We start from the raw sequence: 11,809 nt of genomic DNA, 5'->3' as shown, positions 1-11,809 counted from the left end.
GCTCGCCTAAGATATAAAAATCCTACCGAGTGAAGAGCAAACCTCTCACTCGGGGGCTTAGCTGCAGCCCAGTGCTCGCCTAAGATATAAAAATCCTACCGAGTGAAGAGCAAACCTCTCACTCGGGGGCTTAGCTGCAGCCCAGTGCTCGCCTAAGATATAAAAATCCTACCGAGTGAAGAGCAAACCCCTCACTCGGGGGCTTAGCTGCAGCCCAGCGCTCACCTAAGTGGATTAAGGAATAAGTCGACTGCAGTGAGCGTCTTGCTTTGAACCTGCAAAAGACATTTCAAGCCAAAAGCAATCATATTCAAACATCAAATTCAAGTTCGGAACGATACCTAAAGGAACCGAAAGTGCTCAGGCGCTAAGCCTGTTAAGGTTATCGGTTACAACTCCACTCGGCATACCGAGGCAAATTTAAAGCGTCGAGCTTAAAAGAAGTTTTTTACCCCTCCTGTGGAGGGCTGGAAGGTGCAGCAAACTCATCAAGATCAATTCCATCTGCGATCCGAGTGGCAGCAGCAATGAAAGTTTCCATAAAGGACCTGAAGTCGTGTTTCTTGGTGTTGGCCACCCGGAGGGCCGCCAGCTTGTCTTCTCGCGCATCTTTGCAGTGGACTCGGGCCAGACACAGAGCAACATCTGCACCGCACCGAGCCGAGGACTTTTTCCACTCCTGCACTTGACCAGGGACCGTGTTCATGCGAGCCATCAGCGACTCGAGGTCGTTCTGGAGTGTCTCCCTGGGCCAGAGCGTTGAGTCGATGCGAGATGTGGCGACCTTCAGCCTTGCAAGATAGTCCACGACAGCTGCAACACGGGACTCCAGTCGGAAAACATTCATGGCAACTTCGTTGTTCACCGGAGAATTGACGGGGTTAAGGTTTGGTTCCAGCCGGCTAGTCTCTTCTTCAAAGTCTTGACAAAATTCTGCAAGGGCGATCACCGAGTCAAGGCAATGGTCGAATGGAAAAATCACAGTTGAAAATGATTGTTGAGCGTAAAGGTTTACCTTCAAGCATAAGAAACAGCTTCTTGGCAAGACCACTCAGGAAGGCCTCGAGATCATTTTTCTTCCCAAGAGCAGCTTTCAGATTGGTATTTTCTTGTTCAAGCTTGGTGACTGAAGCTAACTTCTCGTCAGCAAGCTTGATCTTCTCAGCTAGTTCAAGGTCTTTTTTCTGTTGGGCCTCCTTCACCTTACCTGCAAGTTACAGCAAGATCAGATTTTGAAACAAATAAAGGGAAAAAGCAGTCGTCGAGGTCTCACCAAACATACCTTTGGTCTCCTCCTTTGCCTTCGTCAGATTCTCCTGAACCAGCTTCAAATCCAGCTCGAGCTGAATGTGCTTGTTTTCCAGCTCAGTGTAGCGAGCCGCAAGGTCACAGGATCTCTGCGAAGAATCAATCGACTAAATGTCAAAGATAATTCACTTCCGAGTGGAAAAGGAAAAATCATGCGTTTCTAAGACTACAGCCGAATACAAGTATTCGACCGTAGTCTCGGGGACTACACCCAGTGGGTGCACTCAGCGTGCCCCCACTAATCCTATTGAAGACAGAGTCGACCAGTCGACCTCAAAAAAAACAAGATGTATTCTTTAAGACTGTAATCGACTGCAAGCAGTCGACCACAGTCTCGGGGACTACACCCAGTGGGTGCACTCAGTGTGCCCCCACCAGTTTGCGAAATCCATTCACCATAGTCGAATGACGGAAAGACTGAACTTATAAAGCCGAAGGCCGACTACCAGCAGTCGACCTTAGCCTTGGGGACTACACCCAGCGGGTGCACTCAGCGTGCCCCCGCTAACACGGAGTTTAAATCGACACACCCAGTGGGTGATTACTATAAATTCTGGAAAGAAAAGTTTTTGATAGCATATCCTAACAGAACAAGTGGTGGTCGACTGACCTGAACATTGCTTTGAAGGGCGGAACTGGCGTCGTAAGTTGCCTGGCTCGCATCCCGGATGGTCTTCAACTGCTCCATCATGATCCCTGCCTGGCGTATCGCCTCCTTCGCGGCGCCAGCTTGGTCCTCTGGGACGTGGTGCATCGTGAAGAGGGAGGGCTGCAGAGCACTCGTCAGTGGATCTGCGAAGGACACAGTGTGTCGAGTGGTGTTCTCCTCCTCCGCGACCAGAGTCTCAGGCACCGTCACATCCTGGGGCACCCTGCCGGCAGACGCTTTCCTACTCCTTCTGTGCTTCAGCGGTTCCTCATCTTCATCATCATCAGGGAGAGTGATAACAACATTGGATGGAGCTACAGAAAAGAATAAGAATTAGAGATCATGAGTCAGTCGACTAGAAACGGTGTTAAGAGTATAGTACCAGGTTTTGAGGTTGCTGCGTCCTCCATATCATGGTCGTCAGCCCGGGCTGAGGTCTCAGAAGTAGCAGCACTGCAACTCCAAAGAATCAGTCGACTAACTTCAGCGCCAACCAGAGATAAAGTTCGCACAAAACAAGAAGACTTAAGCAGCATGATTACCCTGATATGGTGGGGATGGACACCTTCATCTTCGGCAAGAGCTTGGTCGGCTTTGACGGGGCCGCCCTGGGCTGCTTCGACGCCTTTTCAGTCGGCGCCGGAGAGGTGGTCCGAGGGCGCTTGGTCGACTGTGTAACAGTCGCAACCCCCTTGCCACGTTCAGTCGCAGGGTCATGGACAAGCTTCGACCGCCTTTCCGAGCGTGGTGGTGCGACCTCCTCCTCTTCTTCTTCTTCGTCCTCATCATCATCATCATCATCATCATCATCATCATCATCATCATCCTCAGCGGCATCCGAGTCCCACTCCTCCTCCTGGCTCTCGCCCCCGCTCGCTTCTCCCTCCTCAGTCGGAGCCTGTGCTCCATTGGGCATCGAGTACAGCTCAGTGAGGACCTGATAGACATCAAGACAAAGATCAGTCGACCGATCGGCACAGAAAACAGAAATAAATGTGACAAGAATACAATGGGAAGTGGAGCAGACATACCTTGCTTGGATCACTGTGGTGGTCGAGTGGAGGAATCCTTCTGGCTCCACGAGGGTTATCCTTGTTCCCAGTAACAGCGGCCATCCACCTTTCCAGAGTGGCATCGTCGACTGCTTCTGGATTGACCCGAGTCTCATCCTCAGTCCCGCGATACAACCACATGCAATGGCTCCGGAACTGAAGAGGCTGGATACGACGCCTAAGAAAAACCTCCAGGAGATCCATACCCGTCACTCCCTCCCGAACCAACTGAACTACACGCTCCATCAGCATCTTCACGTCAGCTTTCTCCTCCGGAATCACCTTCAGAGAGGAGGGCTTGTTCACTCGGCCCATGGTGAACTGAGGGAGTCCACTCGACTGCCCCAGCGTCGGCTGATCCTGGTAGTAGAACCAGGTCGACTGCCAGCCTCTGACTGACTCGGGAAATGTCATGGCTGGGAAGGTGCTCTTGTTCCTCACCTGGATCCCCAGACCCCCACACATTTGGACAACTTGGGTTTTTTCGTCACCTGGGCTCGCCTTCTTCACGGTCTGAGAGCGACACGTGAATATGTGCTTGAACAAACCCCAATGCGGTGGACAACCCAGAAAACTCTCACACATGGACGCAAACGCGGCAAGATAGGCGATAGAATTCGGGGTGAAGTGGTGGAGTTGCGCTCCAAAGAAGTTCAAGAAACCACGGAAGAAAACGCTCGGCGGCAAAGAAAATCCGCGGTCGACATGGGTAGCCAGAAGCACGCACTCACCCTCTTCCGGCTGGGGCTGCCACTCTTTCCCCGGAAGCCTTGCAGCTCCATGAGGGATCAGGCCCTCGTTGGCCATGTCGAGGAGATCCGTTTCCGTGATGGTCGATTGGATCCAATCTCCCTGGACCCAGCCTTTTGGCAGGCGAGATCTAGACGAAGACCCGCCGCGACTGGTGGATCTCCCCTTCGCCTTCTCCGTCGCCGACGCCTTCTTCGCGCGTTCCAGCGCCGCCGTATTCTCCTTGACCATGGCTGCCGGCGAGACGCGCGAGGAGAAGTTGTGCGGAGGCGAGAGCGAGCGCGTTGGGCGGAGACGAAGGGAGCAGAGAGAGAATGCTGAGGCACTGCTCAAAAAATCCTCGCCGGGCGCGTTTATAAGATCCCTTCCGAGTGAATGACAGGTGGGCCTGGTCAATCAAATCATATCCTGAAACAGTTGCACGGACGTGATACGTGGCGGAAAAAGCGGCGCGGGGATCGAGGCGTCTATGCCCTATCCCATCCGAGCGCCACGGTCCGCCCCGCTTCGCGCGCTTCCCCAAATTTCGTATCCCGCGGAATCCGCGAACGGCGGATCGGTCTGCCAGACGCGGGATTTCCTGCGATCCATCGCTCGAAAATCGGCGAAGTCCAAAAGATCACTCAACGAAGGAAAAGAATGGATCGAGTCGACTGAAGAAAAGTTGCTCACTATCAACAAAGAGATTTTTTGGTTCAAAACAACGCACGACCAGTATGTGAAGGCTAATCGGAAACAACATCAACTCCTTCATCACTCAAGCCTCAATCCATTTGGGGGCTAATGATGGAGTCCTGTACCTAGGGTAGGGTCACAGACCTGATCTAAGTACCCTGCCCAAGGACACCCTTAGAAGAGATCACCTTCCAGTCGACCTACGAGGGACTCACTCGACTGACTTGAAGGACTCGACCACGAAGACTCACTCGACCACCAGAAGGTCAAGAGGCACTCTGCACTGCAATGGTCTGTAATTGAGTAGACTTTATTATAGTAAAGACACTTTATGTGGGGCATTACCAGTAACGACCCGGACTTAATGTACCTTAAACCCTTCATTACGTGGGTTGGCTGGGGTCCTGGCGCACTCTATATAAGCCACCCCCCTCCACAGGCAGAGGGGTTCGGCACCCTGTAATCCATATACACATAATCCACTCGACCGCCTCCGGGCTCCGAGACGTAGGGCTTTTACTTCCTCCGAGAAGGGCCTGAACTCGTACATCTCTTGTCTTTACAACCTCTCCATAGCTAGGACCTTGCCTCTCCATACCTACCCCCCACTCTACTGTCAGATTTAGATCCACGACAACGGGGGCCATGGTCAAGAGAGGGAGCCGTCACCAGCGTGGAGCCGCGTGCTCACCAAATCAGTATCTGATTATGATTGTCATGGATAAGTAGACAGAGGCGATGGTGCTCACAGGATCCTACTGGAATTTGGCGTCCTAGGGCAACGACAGAAGTTCACTGAAGTAGAGAAAGCCTGCTAACTGCTCTGTGCTTGGAATTGTTGCTGACTGAAGCAGAGAAAGCCTGCAAATCACAGTTGTGAAGCTAAGCTAACTGGAGCGAATCAATGTGGTAACTTCAAGCCATGGTGTAACAAAAAAGCATTTTTATTGTGAAGTTAACTTGCATATTGTGGAGGTAGTTAACTGCACTATATGAAGATGGTAACTTCATGTCTTCGAGGAAGTTAACTGCATTTTATAATTTTCCTTTTACTAAATCAGGTGGACTGCCAGTTAACTGCACTAACTGCATGAAGTTAACTTCATTATTCATGGGATCTAACTGAAGCCTTTTTTTACGATTTTATTTTTATGCATGCTAACTATATCCATGCACCCAAGCTTGTAAGGTTATTTTCAAGGAATTTATCATCTTGAGGATCTGTACATGCTAACCGCAGCAACACACCCGTGCTAACTTTGTACTTTAGAAAAATCATGATCAGAAAGGAGAGTGGAGGGGGAAGCTGCATAAATCATGATGACATGTTTTTGCAAAATATATCTGTTTCACATGTGTATCTATATTTTTCTTTTTTCAGTTTTTGAGCCTGTTGCTCCGTCTGGTTGGCTCCTGACCTCCTTTTGCCCCTGCAAGCTTCTGAGATGTTGTTTTGTGCTTTCTATTACATGCCTCGTCCTATCCCTAGTGAACCATCTGCTCTGTAATTTCCAGAATCTCATTGCCTATTCTGACTACATCACACGTACGAGTGTTGTGCCCTTCGACCTTGTTACACTTTTTGCATCTTTTCTTGAAAATCTTGCCTTGCCCAACATCTTTGTTGATGCGCATCCTCTTTGGTGAAGGCTCAGCGTCTTCGTCACTATCACTTTTTTCATTAGTGTCGTCACTCCTATTTTCGCTGTCGTTGATAGCTTCCTCCTTCATAGTTGCTTTCGACAACAGTTTCTTGATAGTTGTAGCAACCTTGGATTTGTCCACAGTCCCATACGTTTTCTCATGTGCTTGCAGAAGCTTTTGCTCTAACTGCCTTTTCACGCAAGTTCTTTTGTTGTGCCCACTAATCATATTGCAGTTGCTGCAAAGTCTGCTCCCTAGTGGCATGCCATCTTTTCCAATAAGTGGCTCTGGCCTAGCAGTTTTTGAACTGATTTTCTCACTAATTTCAGTTGGCTTTTGTTCTTGTTTCATGGCCGCACTCAGTTTGTTTCTACCTTTTGTTTTGCACACTAGGGGTGGGTGTATTTTGTCGCGATCATCATCCATACTTGACTTCTCAATCGCTGGATCTTTTTGTTCTGCCATTTCAGGGGCAACTTCATTTTCATCAATAGATGATTGTTTGCATTCTGTTGACTCCATGTCATCACCGTTCAGATCATCTAGCTCTGGTTGCACTTGTTTCAGGCATGTCATCAGCCTGTTGTAAGCTGCATCTGTCTTTACCCCCTTCTGGACAGTTTTCAGTGTCTCGTTCAGCAGCATTGTGTGGCGGTATTGAATTAGTGTACCATCTGCAGTTGTATTCATGTAGTCTCTGTGGTTGAATGCCGAGTCACTATTTGCATCCCTTGTGTACCGTTGCAGTATGTACGGATCTGGTATTATAGCTACTCGCAGGTGTTCCAACAGTGCAATTATGTGATGGCAGAATAGTCCTGACAGAATTGACATCATTTTCTTTGTCAGTTTGATCTTTTATTTTTATTAGCCAAGAAAGAATATATGCATGATGATTAGCTCTTTTTTCTTACCTGTGTGACCAAAGAGTTTGCACTCGCATTCGTACTCGCCATTTGTTTCATCAGCGACCACCTGGAATTCGTGCCTTGACCATGCAAATTTTTTCTCTTGGTTGTAGTGGTGTACGTAGTACTTCGTTGGATGCTCAGTTGACTGTTTGATTCGGAAGGCGCCGCTTTCATAGAGTCTTTCACGGAATAAGTTGTAGACAGCGCGTGTGTACACGTCCATCAGCTGTTTCTCGAAAAGGTACCTAGTGAGAGGGTTTCTGACACCCTTTAACATGGAACAAGCATTGTCGTTAGCGATAAAATTTTTGTAACTTATAAATGGTGGAGTAATGAATTAACTGTCCTAGGGCCCTATTTTTATTTTTAAGTTCAACTGCAGCAGCCATTGAAAGCTAACTGCTGCAAGGTTTTTACAATGTAGGAGTTGCTCTTACCGTTGAAGCTATTGTCTCGGCAACCTCAAGCTGGTGCCTCTTCTGTATGCATTCATTGACTTGTCTGGCAAATATGTGAAGCACTTGTGTTTCTTTCACAAAACCTTTTTTCAGGATATGATTCATGCTTTCGCTTCTTTGTGTTGACGTCATTCTGGCGCAGAATATCTCCTTCCAGTATGCAGATATCCATGTTGTTCTCTCTTCCCATAGGCCCAGTAGGATGGTGTCATTCTGTAAGTTGTATGTGTCCATGAGGTCGTGCCATGCTGCTTCAAACTCTGCTGGCATGAGTGGATGGTTAAGGACTGTTGCGAGGTCTTCCTTAAATGTGTCATGTTCCAAGTATAATTTTGACAAATTTTATTTTATTTTTTTCATAATGTGCCATCGGCAGAGGCGGTGATGAGTTCTGAGGAAGACCTTAGGTATAGTTGCTTTCATGGCAGGGCATTGATCTGCAAAACAATGTTTTTGTCATTTCTTGGGTTATTTTTGTTATTAAAAAAATAGTATTGAAAATAAAGGAGAAAGTGCTAGGGGCTTGGAGGCGTTCGAGGCAATACCTGTTAGTATGCAAGTTGGGTCTTTTCGCATGCACCGCTTAAAAGCATTAAAAATCCATTCGAATGAGTCGCTACTCTCATTCCCCACCAAGGCAACTCCAAAAATTGTAGATTGCAGATGATTATTCACACCGACAAAAAACCCCAAAGGCATGTGATACTTGTTCGTTTTGTATGTGGTGTCAAATGTGACACAGTCACCGAAATCTGCGTATGCAGCCTGGCAGCTAGCATTGGACCAGAATATATTTTTGATAATTTTCTTACCATCATCATCAGTTCCAACGTCTACATCAAAGAAGAAATTCTCATTCTCATTCTTCATCTCCTCAAAGAATGCAAACAATTTCTCCACATCATCTTTCGAATCAGACCTTGCAAATTCTGCTTTGCTGCGAAAATGATCGAAATTCTTAGCTTACTTCCCATGAGATAACTGCACCATGATTGTAAAGTTAACTGCAAAGATTGAACTCAACAACATAACTGATACTTACATGTTAAGCACGTCCTTGTCTGTAAATGGCAATTTGTCGCGCCCACCAGATAACCAAGAAAGGAGACTCATGATATTCACATGCTTAACATTTGTCTTATGCAGGTCTTTTATGTATTCTTTTACTATTGGATCTATCGTTTTGTGTGAATGCAGAAAGACGAGCACGGACGGGCTGTCAAGGAGCCTGTGGTTGTGTTCAATCACAATATCTTTGACAACACAAGTCCCGTCGTCTCTTTCTTTCAAGAGCATCATTGTCTTGCAATCAGTTCTTTTTTATACTTTGTTGCACTGATGATCTGCATTGTGAACAGAGGATGTGTATTTGCCAGAGTGTACACAATATAAGTAGCGTTTCTTCTTATTTTTCTGTCCTTTCCTTATCCCGAACCCAGCATGTTTGGCGTAGTCATTAAAAAAATTGAATGCATCGTCATATGAATTGAATTCCTATCCTAGCACTGGAACTAGTTGAGCAGGAATGTCTGTGCTCTGAAAAAATGCAAATAAAGACCATAAGTGATTTTTTTGCTTTCACATCAGCAACTTTTGTATAAAAAACAGCGAAAAAATAAAAATGTGTGATAATGTAAACTCACGTGCGTGTATGATCGGGGCTCTGCTGGTGTTTGCAAGTGTCCATGCTGTATTGGACATGGTGGTGTGACGATAGGCACACGGAGTAGTGGATCTCGCGGTGGTAGCAGTCGTGATGAGGTTGGTCTATTGCTGTGTTTCCTCGCAGGATGTTGGCTCCATAATGGGTTCTGTGAGGAGACTGTTTTGAGTAGAACCCTTGTTGCTGAAGTTGTTTTGCTGAAAGCGAATTGCAGTTGCCCAGTTTTGATGTTCGCAATGGCTTCATCTTTTGTTGGCGGAACATCACGCGTCAACGAGTGCTCTGCTTGCACGCGTGGTGTAGCTTGCGCATGATCTCGTGTTTTTGGTATGAGAACATAGGCAGGCTCGTAGTCTTGATCGTAGGTTTGTTGATCAACAACTTTAGTCCAGCTTTCAATGTAGCCAGTGTCCGTGCCATTAGCAGCTTCATTTTCTACCTGTGTTAACAAACATTTATATTGTTCTCATCAAAATACTAGTTAATTAACAGACAGTTATCTGTATTCTAGTAGCAAGCAATATGTCAAACTGAAAAAATAAGTGTATACTTTAATGGCATGGGGAGAGGCAAACTTGCATGTGCACAAGGGGATCTATGCACTAGTGTTAGGTCCAATCGTTTTTGTATTTTACCTCACTCGTCTCTACGATTGGTTCCAGCATGCTTGTGTGGTGTCGTTGTTTATGCATAGCAGCACGCATCATATGTCCATGATGCGGTACATTGATCTCATCACCCGGTGTTGATGGTGGTGGGTATCTTGTAGTTTGTCGTACCTCTGGCTTCAACATGTACACTTGCTCATTTTTTTCTGGGTAATGCTGGGTGTCGGTCTGAACAGTCCAGCAGGTAATCTCATCACCGTCTGTGGTACCGGCATTTCTTAGTTCTAGGCTTTCTTCCACAGTAGATATGTTTATCTGTAAGTGCAAAACATAAGAAACATACAGTTAACTGTCGGCACACCGGATGCTAACTGAGCATGGGCAAACAGTAAATCAACATCCAACTTTTGTTTGATAGCTGTTGGCACAATCCAATCCAATCCTAATCCTAACTGAGTATGGACAAACAGTAAATGAGCATTAACTGTTGGCACAATCCAATCCTAACTGAGCATGTGCAAAATATATTTTTCAGTGCTCAAACCTTGTTTGATAGCACGGGCAAACAGTGGGAAATAGTTAACTACATTAATTAGTACTACTTTCGGCAGTTATGTCGTAACACCCAGGCTGGTCGAATCATTGAGCAGTTATGCATAGAGAAGATGGCAGTTATGTAAAGGCGTTACAGCAGTTATGTTCATAGTTGAAGCAAAAAGCACCTGAGCTGAATCAGAGAGAGGAGGTCGCCATCGTCCAGCAGCTCCACATTGCGTGTGAAAAGCGCCGAGTTGGTTCATCTGTGACAGAGGCAGCTTCCGCTTGTTCCCCGGAGCTTCAGATCGGATGACTGAGACGTTTTTGACACGAGACAGTCGGGATGCCAGCGGAATCGTACCAAATCGATCTATTGATTTCGTCGTCTTCATCCTTGACAAGGGGCCAACAGTTGCAGCAGTCTTCTCACTTGATTCCATCTGTGGCAGGGAGAAGCTACAATTAGACCGGGGTGAAACTGGTCGGCGCTGCCGCCGGGGCGGGGGAGAAGCCCCGCTGCTGCCGTCGCTCACTTGCGCGAGGCAGGGAGAAGCTACAGTTAGACGGGGGCGAAACTGGTCGGCGCTGCCACCGGGGCGGGGAGAAGCTCGGCTGCCGCTGTCGCTCGCTTGCGCGAGGCGAGGAGTAGCTACAGGTTAACCGGGGCGAAACAGCCACCTCTGTCGCCCGCTCCCTTGCTCTGGCTGCCGCTGTCGCTCGCTCGCGGGCGCCGTCTCTTACCTGTAGCTACCGGTGGTTGGTCGTGTGGTTGGTGGACCGAGATCCGTCAATGATTTTGATTTTTAGCTTCCTAATACCGGGGGTTCCTAAATAAACTTATTTAGGAACTCTAGAGGGGGTTCCTAAATAGTCTCACCCTATATATATATATATATATATATATATATATATATATATATATATATATATATATATATATATATATATATATATATTCTAATGAAGAACAACACCGGGAATAGCGAAGACAATGCAAAGTTGAAGAATTTGAAAAACTGAGGAATTTCAAAAACGAAGAAAAACTCAAATTGAAGATTTTCAACTTTGGGTGGTGGCGTAACCCACCGTATAAGAAAGCTGATTTTAGACACCGCGTACAATTGTCGTAGGGCTCTGAGAATCAATTTCTTCATTAATTTCTTCACACTTAGAGGGTTAGTCTTCATTGATTGAAGAAAAACGTTACTTCGTGTGTTGCGCATCTAAGTCATCAAGTCAGCATAAGTGTTAGGATGTGTCCATTTCAGAGAACATTCGAAGATTCTAGGATATTTAGCTCACACCACAACTTGCTAAATCTCTTCTCATCCAAGGGCTTAGTGAAGATATCGGCCAGCTGATCTTCAGTGCTAGCATGGTCGATGGAGATATCGCCCTTCAACACATGATCACGAAGAAAATGATGACGAATCTGGATGTGCTTGGTCTTCGAGTGCTGAAGTGGGTTATGAGCAATCTTGATAGCACTCTCATTGTCGCAATAGAGAGGCACATTATTGACGTTGATGCCATAGTCCTTGAGTGTTTGCTTCA

This window comes from Triticum dicoccoides, chromosome 1B, assembly GCF_002162155.2.
Source record: "Triticum dicoccoides isolate Atlit2015 ecotype Zavitan chromosome 1B, WEW_v2.0, whole genome shotgun sequence".
NCBI lineage: Eukaryota > Viridiplantae > Streptophyta > Magnoliopsida > Poales > Poaceae > Triticum > Triticum dicoccoides.
The sequence above is the reverse complement of the archived record's forward strand: the minus strand, read 5'-3'. Positions refer to the sequence as shown.